Consider the following 11,280-nt stretch of genomic DNA (forward strand, 5'->3'; position numbering starts at 1 on the left):
GAAGGAAGGAAGGAAGGAAGGAAGGAAGGAAGGAAGGAAGGAAGGAAGGAAGGAAGGAAGGGAGGGAGGGAGGGAGGGAGGAAGGAAGGAAGGAGGGAGGGAGGGAGGGAGGAAAGAAGGAGGGAGGGAGGAAAGAAGGAAGGAAGGAAGGAAGGAAGGAAGGAAGGAAGGAAGGAAGGAAGGAAGGAAGGAAGGAAGGAAGGGAGGGAGGGAAGAAGGAAGGAAGGAAGGAAGGAAGGAAGGAAGGAAGGAAGGAAGGAAGGAAGGAAGGAAGGAAGGAAGGAAGGAAGGAAGGAAGGAAGGAAGGAAGGAAGGAAGGAAGGAAGGAAGGAAGGAAGGAAGGAAGGAAGGGAGGAAGGAAGGAAGGAAGGAAAATACCTCCACTTAAGAAGAACTTAGGGAAGAAGCCTTCTGTTCAATTTCTGCCTTCCTATTCTCTGTAAAGAGAGGTGGTTAAGTGGTTTTCAAAAGGGATCTGAGAGTTGGATCCTCTTGGCTTCTGGCTAAGTGGTCAAGTCACCACACTTTTAATGCAGCAGGCCTCCAAGTGTGCCCACACCACATGGGTGGTTAGGAGTGGCCACAGTATCCAGCACTCCAGAAAATCCTTTGGCAGCAGAACAAGAAGAGGAGTAGAGGGAGAGAATCATAAAGAGACATAGAACATTTGACATAGAAGAGCCCTTATACATCATTTTGTCCAGTGTACACTTCCTTTCTATTTTTACAGAAGTGGAAACTGAGGTCTGGAGTTGGGAGCAATTTATTCAAGGTCACAGAGCAACTCATGGCTCTTGATTCCCAATTTGAATAAATAACAAAAAGCAAAGGGGTCAGCTCTCTTTTTCCCTTCCTCTTTGGCTTTGCAGGCTTCCTCTTTCCTACCTCTGAAATTCCTAATATCTTCCTCCAGGAAGAAATTTCTCTAACACTTTGATATCCATTCCTTTAAACAAAAATCTTAATAACACAGTAAATAAAATTTCAATAAATTTACTTGGAGTTCAAGATCTTCCACCCAATCTTTCCAATCTTATCTCATATTATTTTCCTCTATGGCCTCTTTGCTACTTGACTAAGTAGCCTTTAAACTTTTCCTGCCTTTCCTGGTCTTCTTGCCTTTAATTCTACTATTTTCTACCTAGTCTTATAATACCTTCTCCTCTACATTCATGCGCGCTTTTTCACTTCCTAACTATAGGAGCCAACTGCTTTCTCTTCCAGGAAGCTTTTGATAAGATTCTTCTCTTCTCTTACTCTATTTTACTTTACTCTCTGATGCACTAGTCAAGCACTTTGGAGCATCTTTTTTGTTGTTTTGGTTTTTTTAATTATAGCTTTTTATTTACAAGATATATACATGGGTAATTTTTATTTTTTTATTACAATTTTTTTATTGACGGAACATATACCTGGGTAATTGTTTACAACATTATCCCTTGCACTCACTTCTGTTCCGACTTTTCCCTTCCCTCCCTCCACCCCCTCCCCTAGATGGCAGGCAGTCTTATACATGTTAAATATGTTATAGTATATCCTAGATACAATATATGTGTGCAGAATGGAAGAGTTCTCTTGTTGCACAGGGAGAATTGGATTCAGAAGATAAAAATAACCTGGGAAGAAAAACAAAAATGCAAACAGTTTACACTCATTTCCATGGGTAATTTTTCAGCATTGACATTTGCAAAACTTTTTGTTCCAATTTTTCCCTCCTTCCTCCCACCCCTTCCCCAAGATGGCAGGTTGACCAATTCATGTTAAATATGTTAAAGTATATGTTAAATACAATACATATATACATGTCCATACAGTTGTTTTGCTGTACAAAAAGAATCGGTCTTTGAAATAATGTACAATTAACCTGTGAAGGAAATAAAAAATGCAGGTGGACAAAAATAGAGGGATTGAGAATTCTATGTAGTGGTTCACACTCATTCCCCAGAGACTTTTGAGTATCTTTAGTCAAAGAAAATCCATCTATGGTAATTATTGTCTCACTCTGTAGTACTGACTACTTGAGGGTGTGGACTACAATTTATCTAATTGTATCTCCACAAAAGAGTTCTCTGTACAAAGTAGACATCTGTAGTATGATGGGGCTGGAGGAAGAAGAGGCTTTCTCTATTTTGTGGAATGGGAATAACTGATTCTGTGATGCTTTGATTTCTTATCTTCAGGATAGTCAGGATAACCCATAGTCAAGATTTGCCCACATGCAAAAGGTGCAATCACTTAGCAGGGCAAGTCTAGCACTGGACTTCACCACAATAGTTTCCAGCTGGCAAATCAGTCAGCCTCAGAGTTGTGTTTCCTCCATGGAGTCTTGCATCTGTTGTCCTACTCATCCTCTCCTTTGATATCCTCTTTACTGCTGCCTGGTTTTCACTTACTTACTGTGTCTATGCTCCCCCCCTCACCCTCACCTCTGAACTCTAAAAGACCTGACTCTTATATTCCTTGAATTCAGTCCCCTCTCCTTCCCTTGCAGACCTATTTCATTCTTCAAGGCCCCAATTTCTTGCTCCAGGAGGGGAAATATAGGATCTGGGGATTGTTAAAGAAGGAATTTCTTTGGCTAAACCTTTGGGAAGCAGAGGCCAATGTCATTTAAAAAGACAAATGTAAAACTGTAGAAAGGGACATTAAAAATGCCAAATAGAATGTTCCTTTCATGTCCCAAGATTTAATTATCAGTAATTCTGCCAGTCAGATAATAAGCATTTATTAAACACATAATATGTGCCAGGCATTGTGCTAAGCATTAAAGATACAAAAAGACACAAAAGACAATCCCTCCTCTTAAAGAACTCTCAATAAAATGGAGGAGACAACAAGCAAATAAATATACAAACAAGTTATATCCAGGAAATACAGGAAATAATTAAAAAGAAGGAAAGGCATTAAGATTAAGAGGGGGATAAGAAAAGCTTCTTGTAGGGAGTGGGATTTTAATTGAGACTTGAAGAAATCCAGGAAAGAAGATAGGATGAGATAAGGAGGAAGAACATTTCAGGAATAGGGGACAAGCTGAGATGATGCTTAAAACAAAGAGACTGAATGTCTTGTTATGGAACAGTAAGGAAGTTAGTTAATAGATTACAGAGTAGATGGAAAAGTGAAAGGCATAAAATGACTGGAAAGGTAGAAAGAGAGGATAGCTTATGAAAAGCTTTGAATGCCAAATAGAAGATTTTTAATTTGATCTCAGAAGCAATCAGAAGTCACTGGAATTTATAGACTAGAAGGGTGACATGATTGGACTTTACACTTTGGGAAAAATCACTTTGACAGTTGAATGGAGGATGGATTGGGATATACCAAATTGAGGCAGGCAGACCCATAGCAAGCTATTGCAGTAGTCCAAGTATAAGGTTATGGAGGGCCTACTGATGATAACAGAGGAGAGAAAAGATTATTTCAAGAGATGTTGTAAATGAGAAATCAATAGATTTTGGCAACCAACTGAATATGGGAGGTAGAGTGAAGAGCTAAGGATGACACCTATGTCACAAGCCTAAGAAACTGGAAGGATAGTATTGCACTCATCACTAATAGGAACATTTGAAAGGGGGAGCATTCAGAAGGAAAGACAATGAATTCAGTTTTGAATATAGTGCATTTAAGATAGCTACTGGATATCCAGTTTGAGATTTCTAAAAGGTGTCTTGCCAAAGGCAATAGGAGATACAAGCTGGGAAGTGAGCAGAGAAGTTAGGGCAGAACAGGTAGTTTTGAGACTCATCACTACTGAATTGAGAATTGAATCCACGGAATCTGATGACATCACCAAGTGAAGTAGTAAAGAGGAACAAGAGGGCAGAGGACAGAACCCTACAGAATGCTAACCTACAATTAGAGAGCATGCAGGACTTGTATGAGGATCTAGCAAAGGAGACTAGGAGGGGTCTGAGTGGTAGGAGGAGAACCAGGAGACAGTAGTTTCCCAAAAGCCTAGGAAGAAGAGAGTATAGAAGAGAAGATGATGATCAACAGTGTTAAAGGCTGCAAAAAAAGACAAGGAGAATGAAGATTGAGGAAAGATCACTATTTTTTGTTACTAAGAAATCAGTTTTATGAATTATAGCTCTCACTCAGAACAATCACATCTTTCTGTAATCTCTATCCATGGACCAAAGTTAATTAGAAACAATTTTTTTAAACGATTGATAATAAACCCATTGTAAAACTTTTATTGGCTGCCATTTTTTTTCTACCACAAATCAAAGTAAAGTGTTTCTTAAAGCGGGTGTACCAAATTATGTTAAAATCAGTTGAATCCTTTGAAAACTAGCACTTAATCAAACATAAAAAGAAAAAAATAAGGAATGTTAAACTATGGATTTAAAAGAGGGACCTCACTTCCTTGAGTCAACAATTGTCAAGAGTATCCATCTTTTTCAGCCCTTCCCTTTGTGAAAACAGACTTAATCTTCTATTGATAATAAGATCCTACTGCTATAGTCAGGTGGTGTGTGTGTGTGTGTGTGTGTGTGTGTGTGTGTGTGTGTGTGTGTAATACAGTCATACATACTCTACTTTAAACAAACATACATGAAATATAGAGTTACCAAAGAGACAAACCAAAGGGTATAATTATTCACTCTATTAAGGTATTCTTCTCTTTTTAAAAAATTACTTCTATTTTATACAGTGTGTCTGCCTACTTTGGGCCTTTTAAATAAGATTTAATTTAGAAAATAAAATAGAGACACAACTTTTCAGAACCATATTTACTTTGTCAAGTACATTTTCTCAAAATTCTTCCTCCTACTTGGGGGGAGACTATCATGAGCAAAATCCCACAGGAAGGAAGGAAAAAGAAGCAATGAGATGGGAAGAAGGAGGAGAAAGAATACCAAAAGCAGCTGATGAGACAATCCATCCTAGCCCAAAAGGCAAACTTTTTTGTAGACAGACAACTCTCAGACTTTCTATAGTTTAAAAAGGAAGAGAGGTTGGAGGTTATCACCCTTTTATGAACTCTGTTGACTTAAGTGGGTGTTCAGTCTGCAAAAAAAACAACAGGCTGGGCTCTATCTACCATGTACAGTATTGAGCAATTTATATATACAAAAAGTTAACCTATTTATATACCCTGGAATGCAACCACTAGAGATGGGCTTGGGCCAAGTGTGTATGGGGGTAGAATTAGATCAGAAATGGAACTGTTTGCCCCTGATTACTGGCTCAGTCAAGTGTTTCTACAGGAATCTGGTCAGTGTTAACAGAAGCCTCATTCCTTAGATTAAAAAAAAAAGACCTGCAAAGCTAGACTAATGGTATTATTTTAGGGACAGCTCAAGGAGTGATGGAGGCATTAACTCATCTGTCATCTGTTCCTTTGTCAATGCTCAAAATAAGTTAAACTGGGCTGAGTTCCCCATCAATTTAAAGTTATTCAACTAGGCCAGAAAATACACCCTTTTGGAAAGCACCTAAGTGCTTTCCAAAGCTGGAAGGGACCTTAGTAAGTATAGTCATAGATCAACAGAGGGCAAGTTATAGTAGATGTTACCATAGTCATAGAGAGATCATTGTCACAGGACTAGAGAATCGGATTTAGACCTTGAAAGAACCTTAAGGATATAATCTGGTCCACAGTCTTCTCATTTTACACACAAGGAAGCTGAAGCTCAGAGAGTTAGTCACATAAGTTGTATTAAACTCAGTCTGTTGTTTGTCCTTCATTTTTGAAGAGGACCAACATCACAGAGTGATGTCTTGACTTGCTCACGGATTGAGTTTAATTGAGGCAGAGACATCAGCTTCATTCTCTCTCTCAGAGTCATCAAAGTTCAGTGGCAAGACAAAATCAAGACAGCTGGCAGTGGCCTAGGCTGCAGGAGAAGACCTTGGGGTCTTCAGTGCCTGACCGAGCTGTAAGCACTCCGCAATGCCTGCTCCAGCCCCCTTGGTGGCCATTGGAACAAAATGCTCTCACCCACCCATTCCTTCTACTGGGGAAGTCTTCACATGTGTGACTTAGACATCCCCTAACTCATCCATTGCTTAATTCAACCCAAGTTAGCCCAGTGCTGAACTTGTCTTACCTGAATATGGCTACTACATGTTACAGCTTCCAGGGCCACAGGGGAGAGCTGGGTGAATCAGGTAGATCTCAAAGGTGGATAAGCAGCCCTGACAAATGTTCAGCAAACCCTCACGCAAGAGGCACTAGTTCTCCTGAATGTCCCATGCATCCAAAGGGAAGGATCAGGCAACGGGAAAGGGACATTTATTGGGCTTTAAAGAAAGACAACAGTGTAGAGAGAGTTAGAGCCAAGTCACAAAGCCACCTGACCTCTGGCCTGACTAATGAAGGCTAATTGCTCAGAATCGGATAAGTTACCACCTTACTTGCCATAGATATGTCAAACTGGAAGGGGGATGGGAGGATGATTTCAAATAAAATTTCTTGAAATGGAAAGACTCAGAATCTGGATTTGGTTAGAGAGGGTCAAAGCTCAAATATGTAATTTCTCTGTTCTCTTCAGCAATTGAAACCATTTTATGCAGCCTTTATATAATTTAATTAAATATGATATGCACAAGTATGGGTAAAATACAAAGATGGTGACCTCTGGGCTTTGTAAATCATGGTCAAAGCCATTTTCCCCTGCCTGAACATTGCAAGTATTTAGTCTGCTCCTTTGTGAATTGCTTGTGGCATTAAACATTTAGAGTATTCTAGTATAACAAGGATCTAAGCTCAAATTCATCTTTCCTAACTTCCCAAATCCACTTGTTTTCTTGGAGCAATGAATAGGAGGAAGCCATTACAATATCTGGATGACAGATCATCATTTACTTCAATGCTTAAAAGGTCTATGTTTCAGTTAGTGTATGTGCTCTCTCCAGTGACCAAGAAAGCAACTTCTCCTATACTCTCCCCATTCCCCCAAGAAAAACATCTTCATGGGTGGGCTTTGAAGTCACTGTGGCTGAAAATTTTCTTAGCATGGTTCCAACCCAGGTCTAGGAATACAAAGGCAAAAATTACATAATCCCTGCTCTAAGGGAGCTGACATTCTACAGTGAGAGATAACATGTAAGTAATAAGCATGCTGCTTATGTACAAAATAGATCTTTGTGTAGAATAATCCATAGCTTGCCGTCTGCTGATATATGTTCATATGCTTGAGAGTTCAGGGTTATCAATGTATCAGAAGAAGGTTGAAAAAAGACTTTTGGAATAGTTTTCAAAGAAGGCCTTGAGAGGTAGAATATACATAAGCATACTCAAGGAAGCTTTCAGCTCATGATCTCAAAACACTGCTCAAAAAATGAAAGCAACATTCTGGGCAATAGGAAGGAACCTTTGAAGTCGACCAGTAACCTAAGAGGAGCCAAGCACCAAGGGGCAGAGAAAACAAACCAGAAGAGTCAGAAAAGAGATGAATTTTTATTGAAGGATTTAGAGATTAAAGAGTTCCTAGAGGTTAATTAGTTCAACCCTCACTCTCTCTTAAGAATGGTGAAACTAAGGCCAAGAGAGATAATTAGCTCAAGACCACAAAGAGCACTGTCTCTGGAGACAAATGATTAAGGTTTAAAAATCACTTTTGGTGCTTAATACTTGTGCTGCAATTTTCTCATTTGTAAAATGGAGAAGGTTGGGCCTGGTGACCTCAGAGGTACCTTATATCTCTAGATATCGAATTCCATGATCTCTTGATTTGCCAAGGAAGCCAAGGAATTCATCAAGAGATCAAGAGAATATGCTGGGACTGAAAAACAAGATTTCTCTGAAAGCAGAGTCCACATTTTGGGCTTTGGAAAGGAAATATTTATTCTGACTAAAGAGACAAGTATAGAGGCAGCCAGATGATACAGTGGATAGAGAACCACCCCTGGAGTCAGGAGGAGCTGAGTTCAAAACCAATCTCAGATACTTAACAGTTATTAACTTAAGTGATGCTGGGCAAGCCACTTAACCACAACTGTCTCACTAAAATAAAACAAAACAAAAAAAAAAAAAAAAAGAATTGAATATTCACAAAGAGATCATGATAGTCTCTGGTTAGACTTCTGCAGTATCTAATATCTAATAGCATTTACCTTGCAGGGTAATTGTGAGGATTAAATTAGATGATATAAATATATGAGATAATATATAAATGTTAACTATTATTATTATTTAACATTGCTACAGTCCTGGAGAAAGACATGGGTAAAAAGGATAAACAAATCAGTACTTAGAAAGGATACAAAATTCTGCTTGAGAGTAGAAACCTTTACAGAATTTTCCTGCTTGTCTCTTTTTTGTTTTTGTTTTTGTTTTTTGTTTTTTGTTTTTTGCAAGGTAGTTGGTGATAAATGACTGACCCAGGGTCACACAGCTATCATGCAGGAGATAGAGGTATGTTCCCAGAAATGTTAGAGGCAGATGCCCAGGGAAGGCAGAACATGAAGGAATAGTCTTAAAGTCCTGAAGAACACAGCCTGGTCTAGAATATCTCAAAAGAAGATGAAAATTCCTTTTCCTTCCCTTGAAAATTCTGGATTGTTAAGAAACTCGAATTGCCTCCTTGGATTGGGAGATTACTACTCAGGTTAATTGACTACATAATTACCTCCATGATTGTAATTATTATTGTCTGTTGGATTAAAAAAAAATCTCCAGTAATGAGCTGGTATCAAAAAGGATTGAGTAGGGCTCCAGGAAATTCTAAGTTTCCTCATCCTTAGCCCTCAAATACCAGCCCAACCTGAAGGGAAGAAAAAAAAAAAAAAAAAAAAAAAAGAGTTGAGAGCTTGTAGGATCTGAAGAGGAAATGATTTTTTAAAGTTTTGTTTGTTCTAGATGGAATGCAGAAAAATGGGCACCTTAGTTCACTTTATTACCTGGAGGAAAAGTGAACTAGGGTTTATAATGAGAGTCCACAATTATCCAATAGTGATCTAAACTCCTTCCTCCACTCTCAAGAGGCCCTTAGTTAGTGGAGTACAGGTGGAATTCACGTTAAAGCAAACCCAATAAATGAAAATTCAGATGTTCATAAAAAATGTTAGGAAATGATTTTTCCAATTATAAAAGGAACCGTTGCAAAGCAACTTTTGAAGAACCAACTCCTTAAGTGGGTTTAAAATAGCTATACAAGTCACTTAGACTCTGTTTGCCTTAGTTTCTTCATCTCTAAAATAGGGATCATAATAGCACAAATGAGATAATAATTGTAAAGTCTTAGCCCAGTGTCTGAAAGATAGTAAGTATTATGTTATTATAATTATTATTGAATTTATATCCAATTTTCAGGGACACATCTGATTTATAAAGCAGGCTCACATTAAATAAGGAACATGTACAAGCCGATTAAAATCTCAAACTTGTCCCCCAGAGCCTATTGTTAAACTTTCAGGATGATCATTTAACTTACATAGAGATTAATTCAATTTAACAATGTATTAAGAACCTACCCTGTGCAAATCACTTCATTGATGCTATAGATATAAAGAAGACAAAATGTCCTCAAGGGTAATTCTACCATGATGGGATGAGGGGTTCTTTCAGATATATCTACTAAAAAAGTAATTTGAGAAGGGAGAGAACACTGATGGGGCAGGGTGGTGTAAGGTGATTTAAGGAAGACTTCATAGAGAAGGTAGCATCTAAGTTTAATCTTGAAGGACTTCTGGTTATACTTCTGCAGTATCTAATATCTAATAGCATTTACCTTGCAGGTAGGAAGGGAGGGAAGGAAAGAGTGCATTTTAAACATGCAGAACAGCTGATACAACTGCAGGAACATAGGGAGATGTAACATTGAGCTCAGGGGCCAGCTAATAGTCCATTTGAACTGGAACGCATAAGAAATGAAGTGAAATAATGTGAAATGAACCTACAAAAGGAGGTGGAAGCTAAAGAGTGGAGAGGAATCAATACCAAACTGAACAGTTTGTATTTTATGATTAAACTCTCAGGGAAATATTGAAGGTTCTGAGCAGGGGAGTATTTGCTGACACCTTGCCTTAGAAAAAGAAATCCCACCCATACCTTATTTGGCAGCAATATTGAGAATCTTTTGGAAAGTGAGATTTTAGACACAGAGACCCAGCTAGGAGACTGCTACAATAATCTAGGAAGCGATTGGGCTCAAATCTGAATGTTGATGGTCAGAAGGAGGCAGCAGATCTGAAAGCTTTTATGAAGATCAACCCAACTAGACTTTGGCAACTAATCAGATACAAGTGTAAAGGATTCAATTTATGAACCTGAAAGGATGACAGACTCTTCAACAGAAATAAGGCAATTTGGAAAATGGGTAGGGTTAATCTATTCACTCTATATTACTCTATATTCTTGCATGTTTTATAAGGTCTTTGGTAGGGATTAGTTATTGTTTGGTTTTGGAGGAGTGAAATTTGGTCTTTTTCTTTGTATCTATCTCCACACAGTAATAATGCCTGGGACTTAGTAAAGGCTAAATAAAAGCTTCTTCCTAACTGACTAGGTAAGAGTTAGGAGATCTTGGTATTAGTCCTGACCCTTTCCATGTAACCTTGGGCAAGTGATATTGGCTCTTTGATCCTATTTCTTCATTTATAAAAGAGGAACCAGACCAAATGATTTGAGATACTTGCAGTTTTATGATTCTATGGAGAAGCCAGCTTACATGTTTTAAACTCTCAAGTTTGTAGAATGATAGGAATGGATGGTCTCTAAGATGTCTTTCAGACCTAAATCTATAAACCTCAATCTATAAATTTAGGTTTTTGGATGCTTAGTACTTCAAACCCAGAACTCTGTCCGCAAGGAATTTATAATCCAGAGAAGAAGTGTCAAACACCAGGCCAAACATGGTCTGCGATATTCTCTGGAGTACCTGAACCAGATTAAAACGTAATTGGGAAATATTCAATAAAATAAATAAAAATACAATAAAGCAAAGATATCTGTTCATGTTAAAACCAAATTAATATGCAAGATGCAGGGATCCTTATGCACAATTTAATGGCCCTGCTGCACGTTTCATACTTTAAGAGGAAACAAAACTCACAGGCAAAAATAACTAGAGAATAATTACATGTAAACTAAGCAATACCCAAAAGGAAGAGATTAGTATATATTGGAAGAGTTGGGGGGAAAGTTAAATAGGGGAAATGTGAGATCACTCCAAATTGGGGAGGAAGGGAGGAGAGAGAGGATAGAATAAGAACAAAAGGCAAAGTGGTTAAAGGAGTATATGTGAGGAAGCCAGGCTGGAGAGGCCTGTTCTTCAGGAAAAACGAGAAACAAGGCCTCATTGATTCTACAGATAAACAAACGGGGGAAATCAA

This window comes from Sminthopsis crassicaudata, chromosome 2, assembly GCF_048593235.1.
Source record: "Sminthopsis crassicaudata isolate SCR6 chromosome 2, ASM4859323v1, whole genome shotgun sequence".
Classification (NCBI taxonomy): domain Eukaryota; kingdom Metazoa; phylum Chordata; class Mammalia; order Dasyuromorphia; family Dasyuridae; genus Sminthopsis; species Sminthopsis crassicaudata.